This window comes from Hyperolius riggenbachi, chromosome 1, assembly GCF_040937935.1.
Source record: "Hyperolius riggenbachi isolate aHypRig1 chromosome 1, aHypRig1.pri, whole genome shotgun sequence".
Lineage (NCBI taxonomy): Eukaryota > Metazoa > Chordata > Amphibia > Anura > Hyperoliidae > Hyperolius > Hyperolius riggenbachi.
The window spans coordinates 163,657,740-163,675,954 of NC_090646.1; the positions used below are offsets into that span (position 1 = coordinate 163,657,740).

At 42.8% G+C, this 18,215-nt stretch overlaps 1 protein-coding gene across 4 annotated transcripts in view; it reads left to right on the forward strand.

Annotated features, from left to right (window-relative positions):
- NEK1 (NIMA related kinase 1) overlaps positions 1-18,215 on the forward strand; it is a 208,340-nt gene that overhangs the window by 101,663 nt on the left and 88,462 nt on the right. The window lies entirely within an intron of this gene.

Sequence of the window (18,215 nt, forward strand, 5' to 3'; positions counted from 1 at the left end):
CAACTCTGACTCCATAGCCCTGGGAAAAAGCCTTACAAGGCATGGTCTAATTAGCCCCAAAAGGTAAAATAATTCCTTCCTGTCTCCAGGTGGCAATCTGATAAAATCCCTGGAACCACACCACTGAGAATTACCTAGTAATTATAGCCATGGATGTTTTTCATTGCAAGGAAAGCATCTAAGCCCCCCTTAAACAAAGATATATAATTTTCTATAACTACTTCCTATGGCAATACAATCCACATTTTAATTACTCTTGCTGTAAAGACCCCTTTCCTAAATATATGGCTTAAACTTTTTCCTCCATGCCAGATCACGTCCCCTATAGGATGGGTAAAACCTTGTTAACATCCTCCTTGGTTTTGAGTGAATGTTAAATGAAATCTCTTTTGGTAGGCTATTTCCCCTTTATGGACAGGGGAGGGGAGAGGAGAACAAGCAGGAGGCAGCCTTATTGTGAGAACTAGAATAGTGATCGGCACAATATTTTCAGATTCTGTGCATCGCTGAAGAGGAAGCCATTGATGTTAGAGGACATGTGTGCTTATGCCCAGATTTACACCATCATGAGCGGTCAACTTTGGTGATGGAAAAATATTGTGTATTTAGTTTAACCACTTCGGGACCACAGTCTTTTCGCCCCTTAAGGACCAGAGCCTTTTTCTCCATTCAGACCACTGCAGCTTTCACGGTTTATTGCTCGGTCATACAACCTACCACCTAAATGAATTTTACCTCCTTTTCTTGTCACTAATACAGCTTTCTTTTGATGCTATTTGATTGCTGCTGCGAGTTTTACTTTTTATTATATTCATCAAAAAAGACATGAATTTTGTCAAAAAAATGACTTTTTTAACTTTCTGTGCTGACATTTTTCAAATAAAGTAAAATTTCCTATACATTTGAGCGCGAAAGTTATTCTGCTACATGTCTTTGATAAAAAAAAAAACATTCAGTGTATATTTATTGGATTGGGTAAAAGTTATAGCGTTTACAAACTATGGTGCCAAAAGTGAATTTTCCCATTTTCAAGCATCTCTGACTTTTCTGCGCACCTGTCATGTTTCATGAGGGGCTAAAATTCCAGGATAGTACAAATACCCCCCAAATGACCCCATTTTGGAAAGAAGACATCCCAAAGTATTCAGTGAGAGGCATGGTGAGTTCATAGAAGATTTTATTTTTTGTCACAAGTTAGCGGAAAATGACAGTTTGTGACAAAAAAAAAAAAAAAAAAAAGTTTCCATTTCTTCTAACTTGCGACAAAAAAAAATGAAATCTGCCACGGACTCACTATGCTCCTCTCTGAATACCTTGAAGTGTCTACTTTCCAGAATGGGGTCATTTGTGGGGTGTGTTTACTGTCCTGGCATTTGGGGGGTGCCTAATTGTAAGCACCCCTGTAAAGCCTAAAGATGCTCATTGGACTTTGGGCCCCTTAGCGCAGTTAGGCCGCAAAAAAGTGCCACACATGTGGTATTGCCGTACTCAGGAAAAGTAGTATAATGTGTTTTGGGGTGTATTTTTACACATACACATGCTGGGTGGGAGAAATATCTCCGTAAATGACAATTTTTTTATTTTTTTTACACACAATTGTCTATTTATAGAGATATTTCTCCCACTCAGCATGGGTATGTGGAAAAATACACCCCAAAACACATTATACTACTTCTCCTGAGTACGGCGATACCACATGTGTGGCACTTTTTTGCACCCTAACTGCGCTAAGGGGCCCAAAGTCCAATGAGTACCTTTAGGATTTCACAGGTCATTTTGAGAAATTTCGTTTCAAGACTACTCCTCACGGTTTAGGGCCCCTAAAATGCCAGGACAGTATAGGAACCCCACAAATTACCCCATTTTAGAAAGAAGACACCCCAAGGTATTCCGTTAGATGTATGGTGAGTTCATAGAAGATTTTTTTTTTTTGTCACAAGTTAGCGGAAATTGATTTTAATTGTTTTTTTTCACAAAGTGTCATTTTCCGCTAACTTGTGACAAAAAATAAAATCTTCTATGAACTCGCCATTCTCCTAACGGAATACCTTGGGGTGTCTTCTTTCTAAAATGGAGTCATTTGTGGGGTTCCTATACTGCCCTGGCATTTTAGGGGCCCTAAACCGTGAGGAGTAGTCTTGAAACCAAATGTGGCAAAATGACCTGTGAAATCCTAAAGGTACTCATTGGACTTTGGGCCCCTTAGCGCACTTAGGGTGCAAAAAAGTGCCACACATGTGGTACCGCCGTACTCAGGAGAAGTAGTATAATGTGTTTTGGGGTGTATTTTTACACATACCCATGCTGGGTGGGAGAAATATCTCTGTAAATGACAATTATTTGATTTTTTTTACACACAATTGTCCATTTACAGAGAGATTTCTCCCACCCAGCATGGGTATGTATAAAAATACACCCCAAAACACATTATACTACTTCTTCTGAGTACGGCGATACCACATGTGTGACACTTTTTTGCAACCTAGGTGCGCTAAGGGGCCTAACGTCCTATTCACAGGTCATTTTGAGGCATTTGGATTCTAGACTACTCCTCACGGTTTAGGGCCCCTAAAATGCCAGGGCAGTATAGGAACCCCACAAGTGACCCCATTTTAGAAAGAAGACACCCCAAGGTATTCTGTTAGGAGTATGGTGAGTTCATAGAAGATTTTTTTTTTGTCACAAGTTAGCGGAAAATGACACTTTGTGAAAAAAAAAACAATACATATCAATTTCCGCTAACTTGTGACAAAAAATAAAATCTTCTATGAACTCATCATACACCTAAAAGAATACCTTGGGGTGTCTTCTTTCTAAAATGGGGTCACTTGTGGGGTTCCTATACTGCCCTGGCATTTTAGGGGCCCTAAACCGTGAGGAGTAGTCTTGAACCCAAATGTCTCAAAATGACCTGTGAAATCCTAAAGGTACTCATTGGACTTTGGGCCCCTTAGCACAGTTAGGCTGCAAAAAAGTGTCACACATGTGGTATCGCCGTACTCAGAAGAAGTAGTATAATGTGTTTTGTGGTGTATTTTTACATATAACCATGCTGGGTGGGAGAAATATCTCTGTAAATGACACATTTTTTTATTTGTTTTACACACAATTGTCCATTTACAGAGAGATTTCTCCCACCCAGCATGGGTATGTGTAAAAATACACCACAAAACACATTATACTACTTCTCCTGAGTATGGCGATACCACATGTGTGACACTTTTTTGCAGCCTAGGTGCGCTAAGGGGCCCAACGTCCTATTCACAGGTCATTTTGAGGCATTTGTTTTCTAGACTACTCCTCACGGTTTAGGGCCCCTAAAATGCCAGGGCAGTATAGGAACCCCACAAGTGACCCCATTTTAGAAAGAAGACACCCCAAGGTATTCCGTTAGGGGTATGGTGAGTTCATAGAAGATTTTATTTTTTCTCACAAGTTAGTGAAAAATGACACTTTGTGAAAAAAACAATAACAATCCAATTTCCGCTAACTTTTGACAAAAAATAAAATATTCTATGAACTCATCATACACCTAACAGAATACCTTGGGGTGTCTTCTTTCTAAAATGGGGTCACTTGTGGGGTTCCTATACTGCCCTGGCATTTTACGGGCCCAAAACTGTGAGTAGTCTGGAAACCAAATTTCTCAAAATGACTGTTCAGGGGTATAAGCATCTGCAAATTTTGATGACAGGTGGTCTATGAGGGGGCAAATTTTGTGGAATCGGTCATAAGCAGGGTGGCCTCTTAGATGACAGGATGTATTGGGCCTGATCTGATGGATAGGAGTGCTAGGGGGGTGACAGGAGGTGATTGATGGGTGTCTCAGGGGGCGGTTAGAGGGGAAAATAGATGCAATCAATGCACTGGGGAGGTGATCGGAAGGGGGTCTGAGGGGGATCTGAGGGTTTGGCCGAGTGATCAGGAGCCCACACGGGGCAAATTAGGGCCTGATCTGATGGGTAGGTGTGCTAGGGGGTGACAGGAGGTGATTGATGGGTGTCTCAAGGTGTGATTAGAGGGGGGAAATAGATGCAAGCAATGCACTGGCGAGGTGATCAGGGCTGGGGTCTGAGGGCGTTCTGAGGTGTGGGCGGGTGATTGGGTGCCCGCAAGGGGCAGATTAGGGTCTAATCTGATGGGTAACAGTGACAGGTGGTGATGGGGGTGATTGATGGGTAATTAGTGGGTGTTTAGAGGAGAGAATAGATGTAAACAATGGATTTGGGAGGTGATCTGATGTCGGATCTGCGGGCGATCTATTGGTGTGGGTGGGTGATCAGATTGCCCGCAAGGGGCAGGTTAGGGGCTGATTGATGGGTGGCAGTGACAGGGGGTGATTGATGGGTGGCAGTGACAGGGGGTGATTGATGGGTGATTGACAGGTAATCAGTGGGTTATTACAGGGGAGAACAGATGTAAATATTGCACGGGCGAATTGATAAGGGGGGGGGGTCTGAGGGCAATCTGAGCGTGTGGGCAGGTGATTGGGTGCCCGCAAGGGGCAGATTAGGGTCTAATCTGATGGGTAACAGTGACAGGTGGTGATAGGGGGTGATTGATGGGTAATTAGTGGGTGTTTAGAGGAGAGAATAGATGTAAACAATGGATTTGGGAGGTGATCTGATGTCGGATCTGCGGGCGATCTATTGGTGTGGGTGGGTGATCAGATTGCCCGCAAGGGGCAGGTTAGGGGCTGATTGATGGGTGGCAGTGACAGGGGGTGATTGATGGGTGGCAGTGACAGGGGGTGATTGATGGGTGATTGACAGGTAATCAGTGGGTTATTACAGGGGAGAACAGATGTAAATATTGCACGGGCGAATTGATAAGGGGGGGGGGGTCTGAGGGCAATCTGAGCGTGTGGGCAGGTGATTGGGTGCCCGCAAGGGGCAGATTAGGGTCTAATCTGATGGGTAACAGTGACAGGTGGTGATGGGGGTTATTGATGGGTAATTAGTGGGTGTTTAGAGGAGAGAATAGATGTAAACAATGGATTTGGGAGGTGATCTGATGTCGGATCTGCGGGCGATCTATTGGTGTGGGTGGGTGATCAGATTGCCCGCAAGGGGCAGGTTAGGGGCTGATTGATGGGTGGCAGTGACAGGGGGTGATTGATGGGTGGCAGTGACAGGGGGTGATTGATGGGTGATTGACAGGTAATCAGTGGGTTATTACAGGGGAGAACAGATGTAAATATTGCACGGGCGAATTGATAAGGGGGGGGGGGTCTGAGGGCAATCTGAGCGTGTGGGCAGGTGATTGGGTGCCCGCAAGGGGCAGATTAGGGTCTAATCTGATGGGTAACAGTGACAGGTGGTGATGGGGGTTATTGATGGGTAATTAGTGGGTGTTTAGAGGAGAGAATAGATGTAAACAATGGATTTGGGAGGTGATCTGATGTCGGATCTGCGGGCGATCTATTGGTGTGGGGGGGTGATCAGATTGCCCGCAAGGGGCAGATCAGGGGCTGATTGATGGGTGGCAGTGACAGGGGGTGATTGACGGGTGATTGACAGGTGATTGACAGGTGATTGACAGGTGATCAGGGGGGATAGATGCATACAGTACACGGGGGGGGGGTCTGGGGGGGGGTCTGGGGAGAATCTGAGGGGTGGGGGGGTGATCAGGAGGGAGTAGGGGGCAGATTAGGGACTTAAAAAAAAAATAGCGTTGACAGATAGTGACAGGGAGTGATTGATGGGTGATTAGGGGGGTGACTGGGTGCAAACAGTGGTCTGGGGGGTGGGCAGGGGGGGGTCTGAGGGGTGCTGTGGGCGATCAGGGGGCAGGGGGGGGGAAATCAGTGTGCTTGGGTGCAGACTAGGGTGGCTGCAGCCTGCCCTGGTGGTCCCTCGGACACTGGGACCACCAGGGCAGGAGGCAGCCAGTATAATAGGCTTTGTATACATTACAAAGCCTATTATACACTGTTGCAGCGGCGATCCGGATGCCAGTAACCCGCCGGCGCTTCCGAACGGCCGGCGGGTTACGGCGAACGGGGGGCGGAGCCAGTCCCCGGCGGCTGATCGCGTCACGAATGACGCGATCGCCGCATAGCCACTCCCGCAGCCGCCCCCGCCGATGGGCGTATTGCGGTCGTTTGGGACCGGTCTTTGCCGCCGCCCATCGGCTGGGGGCGGTCGTTAAGTGGTTAAGAGTTAGAGGGTCATGTGCAGTTAACGTTTCTCCTGAATTTTTTCTTCAGAGATACCAGTAATTTTTTTATCTTCTCTGTAAAGTAACATTTCAGCGCTTTGCAATTGAGAAAGCACCAAAAAACTAGGTACAAAAAAAAAAAAAAAAAAAAAAAAAGAAATATCAAACCAATTTTAAAATAATTTAAAAAACACAAAATCCAGGCTCCTCACCTCGAGCTAGGACATTTAAACACTTGTATATTTAATGGGGAGGTGCTGGAAGGGGTGTGGCAAGCAAAACAGCAAATTTAAAATGAACTTCCGGAAACTCATGCTAATCCTCGTGCAAATCCCTTCATAAAAATCATGCAGCAATCAATTCTGTCCCTACAGCTAAGTTAAAAGCTGAGATATTCATTACAAGAATAAAGTCTCTTGCGTAGTCACATACACCGTGTGGAGGGAGCCCAGTGTCGTATGTGTCCTAACTCTGGCCCTGTAACATGCATAGCACAAACATGCATGCATTCAGCGCATCAAAACCTATTTAAGGAATAGGAGCACATATCCTTAAAGTGAACCTAAAGTCAGTAAAAAAAAAACGAGATGAACTCACTTGGGGCTTCCCTCAGCCCCCTGCAGACGATCGGTGCCCTCGCAGCTCCGCGCCGATGTCCCAGGACCCGCCGGCGAGCACTTCCGGTTTGGCCGTCACCGGCCGACAGGCATGAGAACGCCAGTGATTGTTCGCGTTCCCAGCCTGTATATCGCCCCCTATGCTGCTATTGCGACCTCCTGGCCGCAATAGCAGCATAGGGGGCGATATACAGGCTGGGAACGCGAACAATCACTCGCGTTCTCATGCCTGTCGGCCGGTGACAGCCAAACCGGAAGTGCTCGCCGGCGGGTCCTGGGACATCGGAGCGGAGCTGCGAGGGCACCGATCGTCTGCAGGGGGCTGAGGGAAGCCCCAGGTGAGTTCATCTCGTTTTTTTTTACTGACTTTAGGTTCACTTTAAGGTCCTCCCTGGGACAGAGAGTGCATCTAACTAATCCTGCAAGGGAGCTGCTAGTACCTACATATGTACCATGCGAACACAAGCTGGAATGTCCTAGCTCGAGGTGAGGAGCCTGGATTTTTTGTTTTTTTTTTAAATTGTATTTGATCCTTTGTGGCTAGGATTTTTTCTGGTACTCTGCCTCTTCCCCTATCAGTGATCTTAACACACACAGCTTGCTGGTGTGTTCGCATGGTACATATGTAGGTACTAGCAGCTCCCTTGCAGGATTAGTTAGATGCACTCTCTGTCCCAGGGAGGACGGTAAGGATATGTGCTCCTATTCCTTAGATAGGTTTTGATGCGCTGAATGCGTGCATGTTTGTGCTATGCATGTTACATGGCCAGAGTTAGGACACATACAACACTGGGCCACCTCTATGCGGTGTATGTAACTACGCAAGAGACTTTATTCTTGTAATGAATATCCCAGCTTTTAACTTAGCTGTAGGGACAGCATTGATTGCTGCATGATTTTTATGAATGGATTTGCACGAGGATTAGCATGAGTGTGCAGAAGGTTGTTTTAAACTTGCTGTTTTGCTTGCCACACCCCTTCCAGCACCTCCCCATTAAATATGCAATGGTTTAAATGTCCTAGCTCGAGGTGAGGATCCTGGATTTTGTGTTTTGTTTTTTCAATTATTTTAAAATGGGTCTGATATTTATTTTTGTAACTTGGCTGCATGGACAGCATTGATTGCTGCATGATTTTTTTTAAATGGATTTGCAGAAGGATTAGCATGAGTTTGCAGTTTATTTTGAATTTGCTATTTTAAAATAAGCCTGAAGCAAGGAAACGAAGTTCAGGTTAGTTACTTGCCTACAGAGAGGGAAGGCTCCAGATCCCATAGAGCCTTCATGGTCCTCTCTCCATCCTTCACAAAGAGTGAGGGGAAATATCCAGATTGGGGAGAAAGTTAATAAGAACTACCTGACAGATGTTCTGCACCTTCCGTATTGTATTAACGACATAAAACAAACCTTACTGAAAACTGCGGCAAGGAAAGGTTGCTGTAGTGCCGAGTGACATGAACTGTTAAGCAGCAGTTGGATACATTGAGAGGTGAGAGAGCAAGGCCATTACAGAAGCTAATTGATTAATTATTTTCAGGATCGACATAATGGATGGATAACTCCTCTGTGTTGACTGCTATATAAGACAATGGGCTCATCTATAGTATCTAAAAAGCATACTCGATCTTCAGCAGATTTTTCTGATTTGTCAGTACGGCAGGTGTATTTTAACAAAATATTTTAAATCAAGTGTGTGTGTGTGTGTCTGTTTTTCCTGGAGTTTTGTCTGACTTGGACCCTTTATTGATGTGAACCAGGTTTACCTTTTCTCATTAGCAGGATGATGGGTTGGAACTTGCATTAAAAGGGTGAATCTGACATTCAGCATTTGAGATGACACCCAATCTACTTTGTATTGATAATCACCCAGTTTCCTGGTTTTACCGTCGGAGCATACAACACTACAGTGGCTAAAGCCATAAACCTTAAGGTCCCCATTAACAGTACAATTTTTCACTAAATGCAATCTTTCGATGCCATTTGAGCGATCGTAACTAATTGGAAGGCAATTATCGATTGTTCACATTTACTGAACAATTCTTTCTTCAAATTTGATCATAAAATCCAACATTCGGATTGATTTTATCCTACTTAGCAATCGACCAAAGAATACTTTCTTATCGATTGCCTTCATAAATGGAGAATTTTCTATATCATTCGATCGAAAAAATCACATGAAAAATGGTACCGTTAATGGGCACCCTAAAGCAAGCACAGTCTACAGACTAGACAATATGCAAGTCATTCTAATACCTGCCTCCAATGTTGGTCGTCTTTTGGCCCAGTGTCAGCTGATGCATTTGGCTGAAGTTGCTATTCCTTTAAACTTGTGTTTTAGAGAACTCACAGAGAAATGTGATCAGGTGATACAGCTTTAAAGAGAATCTGTATTGTTAAAATCGCACAAAAGTAAACGTACAAGTGCGTTAGGGGACATCTCCTATTACCCTCTGTCACAATTTCGCCGCTCCTCGCCGCATTAAAAGTGGTTAAAAACAGTTTTAAAAAGTTTGTTTATAAACAAACAAAATGGCCACCAAAACAGGAAGTAGGTTGATGTACAGTATGTCCACACATAGAAAATACATCCATACACAAGCAGGCTGTATACATCCTTCCTTTTGAATCTCAAGAGATCATTTGTGTGTTTCTTTCACCCTGCAGCTATCACCCACTGAAGTGTCGGGCTGTTTCTTCCTGCAGAGTGCAGACAGCTCTGCCTGTATGTAATTCCTCAGTATGTGAAAGCCCAGCCAGCTTAGAGGAGGATTTATCCAGCTTGTAAAAGATAATAGAGCAGAGAGAAGCTGCACTAATCTAAATAACACACAGCAGTGTGCAGAGAGGGGCCTGGAGGGGGGAGATGCATCACAGAACCACAACACTGAAGAACTTGGCAGCCTTCCAGACACAGGCTGACAAGTCTGACAAGAGAGAGATAAGTTGATTTATTACAGAGATGGTGATAGTAGAACGTGCTGCAGTAAGCCAGAACACATTAGAATAGCTTTTGGAACTTGTAGGATGATAAAAAAACAGGATGCAATTTTTGTTACGGAGTCTCTTTAAGGCTCCAATTTTCTGGTCACAGAATCAAGTGTTAAATCAGAAAGTAATTGTGGCAAATCATTTCAAATTATCACATCATTAAACTGATAGTTTCATCACAAGTCTTCATAAGGACAAGCAACCCAGTTTCCTGTCTGTGAACCTTGTTGCATTGTGGGAAATAATGGCTGTGTCGGTGTTGAATGGTTGTAGTTGGAGGAAATCCATCGTAATATGAATGGTGGTGGAGGGTCCATAGGCAGACAGGTGAAGGAGCACAATGTGGGGTAGTATTTTAACAGTTATAGAGTAACTTTAACCCAGGATTGAACTTAATTACTATCACTATCCAATACCACCTTTCCCACAATATTTACCTTTTCTCAAATAGATAATCAGGGACATCTGTATGGCTAATATTGTGATCAAACGCATCCCACAGTGTGATGTCAGGGCCATGGCCCCCGACAGTTTCCTGTCTGTGAACCTTGTTGCATTGTGGGAAATACCGTATTTTTCGGACCATAAGTCACACCTAGGTTTAGAGGACGAAAACCAGGGGGAAAAAATATACTAACCCTGGTGCATCCATGTGCACGGGCATCTTGTGGATCTTCTCCCCTCAATCCTCCCCCCAATTATTTCCCTCTTGAGTCCTTCTTTGACCATCCTGTGTCCTCCACTCTCTGTTTGTCCTCCTCTGCTCCCATGTCTTTTCTTGTATCTATCTTGTCCCCCGGTGTTCTCCTTCCCCCCTCCCCATCTTTGATGTCCCCGGTGTCCTCCTTTTCTCTCCCCTGTGTCTCTGATGTCACCCCCCCCCCAATTTTGGTTATTACATTATTTTCACTTTAGTTCCTCTTTAATGAGTAGAAAGAGTAAAAGGAGAACTTTTCCACTGTGTGTTGTCAATGCAGGCAAACCAGTTTAAATGTAGAGGGAGATGATAATGTGTATGTGGTGAGTTTTAACCCATTAGCAGCTTCAAATGAATTATCTTGTTTTAAGTTATGTGCCCTGCTTTTAACCTCAGTCGGCAGAACTCGTTGTGCTGTAAATTCATGGCATTCTTTGATGTCGCTCTGCTGGCAGAGGATATAGAAACTGAAAGCAGAAGTCCTCTGTTATTGTCTCACACTGCCCCCTAGTGACAAGTGTCCATAAATACACATTACTAATAAACAGTGCTAATTACCGTAGAAGCAAGGAAATGTAATGAAATGAAATTTTAAAAAAATGTGGTAAAATAAATTGGCCTTGAGCACTTGCAAGTTTCTAAATAAATTGGCTGCTAATGACAAAAAATTGCCATATGAAAGAACACAGTTGATTCTCTAGGTCCTACTCATAAGATACTAGAGAAGGAAAAAATGCCCAGCTATAAATAACCTAATAAAATAATGTGACAGGAGTGCTTCTTCTCTGTCCTGATCCACTGTAGGAACAATATGTATTACCTGATAAAGCAGTAAACCCCTGTTAAATACTGTATATTCTGGTGTGTAAGACAGGGGTCGCCTTATACGCCGTGTGTCATTGATGCCGGGTGATACGCCCTATCCTGTTACCGCCTCTCAGATCTCGCTGCTGAGGACTGTAGTGAAGAGGTGCAGGCGCACATGTGCGAGATCTGAGAGGCAGAGAGGGAGGTAAATGGGATACAAGGGTGCGCCAGAAGGGTGAAAGAGGCTTGTTTTATGGGCACAGCATAATCTATTCTTCCATACCGCTCTGATAAACAGGGAGACAAGGAGAGCTGTCCAATCCACTTAGGGAGGGTTGACTAATCCAACCAGTGAATCGCCTATATACTGTTATATACTACGTACCACATACAGTACAGCACCAGTATCTGTTCATATATAGCACCAGTATACAATGTTTTTATAATTTTAATTTGGTGTGCGTTGGAAGAGGGGTAGTCTTTTTAACTGGAAAAGTTGTGGAGTCATCTTATACGCCTAGTAGTTTTATACACCGGAAAATACGGTATATGGTTTCTAATGCTGAATAAGGTTCCTTATGCCACTTAAGCACATTGATACATGTTGGGAAATGGGAAGTAACTACTCCAGTCAGATTAGTTCAATCTTTAACTTATTTTCCGTTATGTTAGACCCAGAGAGGAACTTTATTGAATGTAACTTAATTAATAAAAAATTTTATATTTTACAATATTCATTTATAGATTTTTTTTTTTAGTCATAGTTTAGTTTGTCCATTGTACAATATTTACCCTTCCTCATTTACATTTTTAAATTTATCACAGGTTGTGACATCTTTACTGCTGGCAAGGTGCATTAGTGTGGAATGTTTGTTTGTTTTGTGTTGTGAAGTAAGCAGAAACACCTGGTTTCCCACAATGCTGTGGGGCAGAGATTGCATAACTAAATAGTCTAGGCTAAACATTTCTGGGAAAACTGGGTTACACTTAAATATGTAGCTATAGGAAGTTTTTCTGATGCTGAAACTAGGATAATGAACGTAAAATTGGGTATGCTGAGTAATGGTTTGCTTTCTACTATATGTCACTCCGGTGCCTCTTTAAAAGCTGTGCAATGTACAGACTCCTCCCCCATCCCATCATCACCTACGTGAGATAGAGAGGGAGAAACTGGTATGTGGAAAAAGAAAATACAATACAGAGACTGGGTCTCTACCTGGGTTTGGGCCTTTTGGCCAATTTATTGCAAGTGTCCCAGTAAGAAAAGGCTTTTCTGTAGCACTTAAATTGGCCATAAGGCCCAAACCCAGGTAGTGACCCAGTCTTTACTCTTCTGTGATGTGAAAAAAGACAGCCATTCACTGTGAACACAGCTAACCCAGCCTACCTCCTACCTGTGCTACTGAGAGACTACAGCCTGGTACACACACCTAATTTTGATTGGCCATTGATTGGCCAATTTTACCACTTCTGTGTAGTATGAGAGCTTACTTACCCAATCTGTTTGTAGTATTTAAAGTTTGTAGACCCTCATACTATATGGGGAAGGTAAAATTGGTCAGTAATTGACCAATCAAAATTGGGTGCGTGTATGCACCTTAACTTTTTGTGTCCAGTTCTGCAGAGTCTCATCCTTCATTCCTCTCTAGCTCTTCCCTGTTCTGTTTGTAATAGAGCATTTACATTTTCTACACCCACTCCAGTGTGTTTATAAAAGAAAAAGTTAAATGAGCAATGAGAAATTGTTGCTACTCTTGGCAGGGGGGAGGGTTTGGAAAGAGTTAAATGCTTTATTGTGCGATAGCAGGGAGGAACTGTAGTTGCAGCACAGGGGGAAGATAGGCAGGCACAGGTGATCTGCTCCGTGCCGGAGAAGCAACTCTATCAATAATGAGAACAATATAGGAGGTTGGCAGCCAGGAATTTTAAGGTATACCTATAGCGATAAAAAGTGCCTCAAATAGATAAAAGGTAAGCCTCTGCATAATCCAGATATTTCCCCCATCCACCTCCACCTTGCCAATCCAGCGCTGATTCCCCTTGAATTTCTCGACAAGCTCTTGTCTACGGAGCGTGGATGCATTGTGCAGGTGCACGGTGCCACTCGTGTTGGGCTTTTTCTTCCAAGCACGGGTGACTGTGTGTTACTGCGCAAGTGCAAGCTGACATGCACCTGAGCAGTGCTGCAGCGCTCCTTTACCCATGGGAACACGGTTGCAAACTTTCTCAGGGTCCTGGGCAGCAGCGGTGATCTGGATGAGGTCATAGGAAGCCTCTGAAGGATCCAGGGACTTCCTTGTCCTGGAGTAAGTATCTGACTTTAAAGCAAACCTAAGGCGAAAATAAACGTATGACATAATGAATTGTATGTGTAGTATAGCTAAGAAATAGAACATGTTTTCCAGTACAGTAAAAGTTAAAACACTTCAGTGTTGTCTATGCAAAAGCGCTTCTCTGACCTATTCAGCCCACGGGGTTTAATACAGTCCTGTTATCCAAAGTACTTACCCAACTAAGAGAGACAGCTTGAGATAAGGTTTTACTGCATGAGAGTTCAACGGATCATTATTTCTGCTTTGTTTTATAGCTTAAAAGACAGAATACTGCAACTGTGACAGAATGATGTAATATTCTAAAAAAAAAAAAAAAAAAAAAAAAAAAGCTATATAACTGAAAATAAAAATATGAGCCTTTTGTCGTAGCTACCATTGTTCTATTCATTATCCGTACTACACATACAATTCATTAGGGGTTGTTTTTTTGTTTGTTTTTTTTTTGCTTCAGGTTTGCTTTAAAACCCAGCACTACTTATGAAGTTGTTTGTAGAAAGATCCTTCTAATAATTCTAGTAGAATTACAAGTGACACTTTTGCATGTCTTTTTCTTCTATTGCTGTTAGTTGTATTTTTAAAAGTGCATAAGTATCTGGAATGTCACCTATTACAAGTATGCGCAGTGAGATGAGCATCAAAAGGGTGCCGGGGTGAGATATATTCATTCATAACTGTCACCAGCCACGGCAATTTGAAAACATATCACCTGCAGCCAGCAATTCTCATCCACGGTGAAAGGTTAATTGTAGCCACTACACGGTGTTGGAAGCAGCTCCTGTGTGGTCTCCCAGGTGCAGGCCTGTTTATTTGACATGCAGAGATGAGAAAAAAAATCAACTTTTCATCTTTGCACGTCCAACCAACATTTACACGTCCGGACGAATAATATATTTATATTCTTTTTTTAACAAGTCATAGCTGTTGGACTCAAGCTCCCATATGGCGAAACACTGTACTGAAAGGTGATGGACACATGCAGAGAGATTTCCTGGTGTAAGGAGGAATGATCTCACAGCAAGATATTTGATGATCACAGCTCCTTATGATGCTCAGTGTACTAGTTCTGTAATTTCACTTCCTCGTAGAGGTCTCCAATTTTATTGTTTTGCAGATTATAATGAAAACACAGATGTGGGAGCAGATAATGCCAGCTAGCGCTGCCTCATTTAAACATTTTCCATACCTCCTCATAAAGCTTTATCCTGCCTGATCCCCTTTTTATTTGGTAAATCAGCACTTTTACGCAGCGAATCAGACGTGGAATAGATCCCCAAGGTGCCCACAGTTAGAAATTGCTTTTACTTAGAAAATATTTCCTTGGAGGGGAATCGCAATCCACCTATAGTTCTTAAATAACCATTTATTATGCGGTTTTATGCTTCGTAGGTGGGTATCTATGGCGGCTTTAGGACGTAATCACACCATTAGTTTATATCCCACATTCTTGTATAATGCTTGCAGTTCATAAGTCAGGAGACGTTTTTAAAAGCCTGGATCAGTTTCTGTTCAGCAGGGATGGACTGACCCAAGGAGAAGATTAATCTCTGAGTCACTTAAAATGAACTGATATGGAGTGTTTGTTGATGTTAAAGTCATATAATGTGTTTAGCAATAGTATGTTGAACTAAAGTTTCCCTAAGGATACAGATGCCATGAATCTAATAGCTGTATTTTTATCAACATGCGGTTGCTATGAATAACGATTTGGTAACGAAGAAACTGTGGTGCAACTTCACTGTTGGAAGAAACCTTGGCATGCTGGAGTTTTTCCATATTTGTTTCAAGTTGCTGACAACAGAGATGGACCAATGACATTTTACCTCAGCAGGACTTGATTGATCCATTATCAAGCTGCATACATTTGCATACGACATTTGCTTAATGCTGCATCAACTGGAAATTATTTGCATCTCATTGACCATCCCTAGTTGAAGCTTACTTCCATCATATCTGTATAGGTTTCTTCAGTTCTGTTCTTAAAGCGGAATGAAACCCAGCATTTCTTCTTTGCTCTAAAAAAAATATTTACAGCATAATATATATATATTTACTAGAACAGCATTCAAAGGGTTACACACAGGACTTCAAAGTTCAGTGCAGAGAAATCTGGACACATCCAGATGTTATCTTGTGTTTACTTAATTGTATCAAGTGAGGAAAGTGACAAATTGTCTGACTGTGCAGAAGCTCATGGACGCAGACAGACACTCAAAGCATTTCTGCCTTCAATACATAATGAATAAAACCAGTTATGAATAAAATGCAAAGTCAGCTCTCAAAGCAAAAAACTGTGCTTTTGGGAACTTGTAATTTCTAAATGAATAATAATACTTATGCACAAATGCAAATATGATAACCGTATGGCATATAAAAAGTAGGAAAACATGTTTTTATTTAATAATATGTCAGGGTTTTATACCGCTTTAACAGTGTTTTGTGTTCCCGGCAGAGTCTCCGGGAATCTGTTTGGACCTGAGCACTAGTGATGAGTGAAAACGTTCTTGTGAAAAGTTAAATTGTCCTGCAGTGTGTAGGAGGCAAGAGCTGTGTATGGGGAAGATCCGCCTCCCTTCTGATGCGTTCTGTGCTGTGTTCCATCTTCTTACATTTGCGCTTTCAGAGCAGAAGTTCCAGCTTATAAGGCAGAAGTGTAAGAAAATTGTACAGCATAGAACGCATCGTAAGGGAGACGGCTTAGGTGAGTTATCACCACACATACTTCTGTCCATTATTCAGCAACACATCAATGTTGCAGACTGAAACACCTTGCTGATAAGCGGATAGAAGCGCCTTAGCATGCTCACAACCTAGGGATCATTTGACTTCCTGTATCACCAGTCACTACATCCAAAATCAGTATATTTTTCCCCAGAAATTGAAACACTAAAACAGCAATTTGCATCTCATGTTTTAGAATGTCTACAGCAGATTTAGCATATTGCTTCATTAATGTTTTTGGAGATACACAGTACAGCAGGAAAAAGTACAGTAAGTCACCCAGATCTCTGGGTATAGTAAACACTTTAGTGATCTGATCTAGAGGCTCAACAAAACAATTCTGGTTTAGTAAAGCACTCATGACTGTAGCAATAAGGTTTGGTTGCACTTGACTTTGAATACAAGAACAGATAAAAGGGATTTTGTTAGAGGGGCAGTGCGTGAAATTCCAAGACTACGTATGGATGCTATTGCTTTACTATAGGCAATAGAAATAAGGTACCCTAAAGTAAAACAAGATGTTACATATGCAAGTTTCTTTGAAAGAAAGAGAAATGGTACAGACTGTTTTCATAAATTACACAAGACACAAAATGCATTCATTTGTGGGGTGTATTTAACAGGAGGCAGTTATGTGTGAGATGGTGTGCAATAATTGTTAGTGGTGAAATCATAAGCCAGTTTCTAATTCCAAATAGTCAGCATAAAATCAAACAGCACATGATGACTGCTTATTGGCTGTTGAACCTTTTGATTACAGAGGTAATATACTACTGTAACACGGTTGAGGTTCTGATCAATTTTTTTCCCTTCTACTGAAACATACATGTTGTCTGCTTATTCTGTTAACATTTAAGAAATGACTCAAATGCAATTTTCTTTATACAAAAGGTTTGAAGTTATCAGCACTCCTACCGAGAGTTGATTATTTGTATAGAGTCAGTTTAAAGGGGAACTGAAGTAAGAGGTAGCCCTGCTGGTCTATTTCTCTGCAGTAGTATCTGAATAACACCAGAAACAAGCATTGCTTGTTCAGGGGCTATGGCTAATAGTATTAGAGGCAGAGGACCAGCAGGGCTGCCAGGCAACTGGTATTGCTTAAAAGGAAATAAACATGGCAGCCTCCACATACCTCTCTCTTCAGTTCCCCCTTAAGTCTGGCAGCAGTGGCGTGTCATAGTCGCGAATGACGAACGGACAGAATACCATGTCCGCTGTCCTCCCTGAGGGAACAGCCCCCCCCCCCCCCCCTTTGCAGTTATTCTTTATCTGCGCAGTGTCGGGCTCTGTGTCCGCACTCTTTTTCCGGATTCACACCACATGTAGTTGCCGACGCATTGCATTGTAGCACGTCACACACAGTGAACCACCAACCACATGGGGCGCAAATCTGGAAGACTGTGGACACAGAGCTGGACTGGTAAAGTATGACTGCACGGGCCACGGGGGGGGGGGGGGGGTACATGTACACTAGGGGGCATTGCGACCAGGGGCAACAAGGCGGCGGCACAAGGATGATTGCCAAAAGATTTCATGCTGAAATAAGTTTGGAATCAGCCTGTGGTTTGTGACAGCCAACTGATCTCTCGCCAATCAGAGAGAGATCTGTCTATTGGACAATCGGCCACCAAAATTGCATGGTGTATTGGTACCTTTACTGTAGTTCCTGCTGCTCTCTGCATAGGATCCTTAGGATAATGAGCTGTTTGACAATATACACTGATCAGGAGTAAAATGTTACCTAGTGGAATAATAAACAGTATTTGTGGGTGACATCTATCCCCATCTGTATACAGCTTTAGAGGTAGCCCTGCACAAGCAAATGTGTCCCTGGAACTTTCTGCTCATTCGTCCTCCTTGCTCCGACACATTAATTTCAGTTTATTCCACAAATATT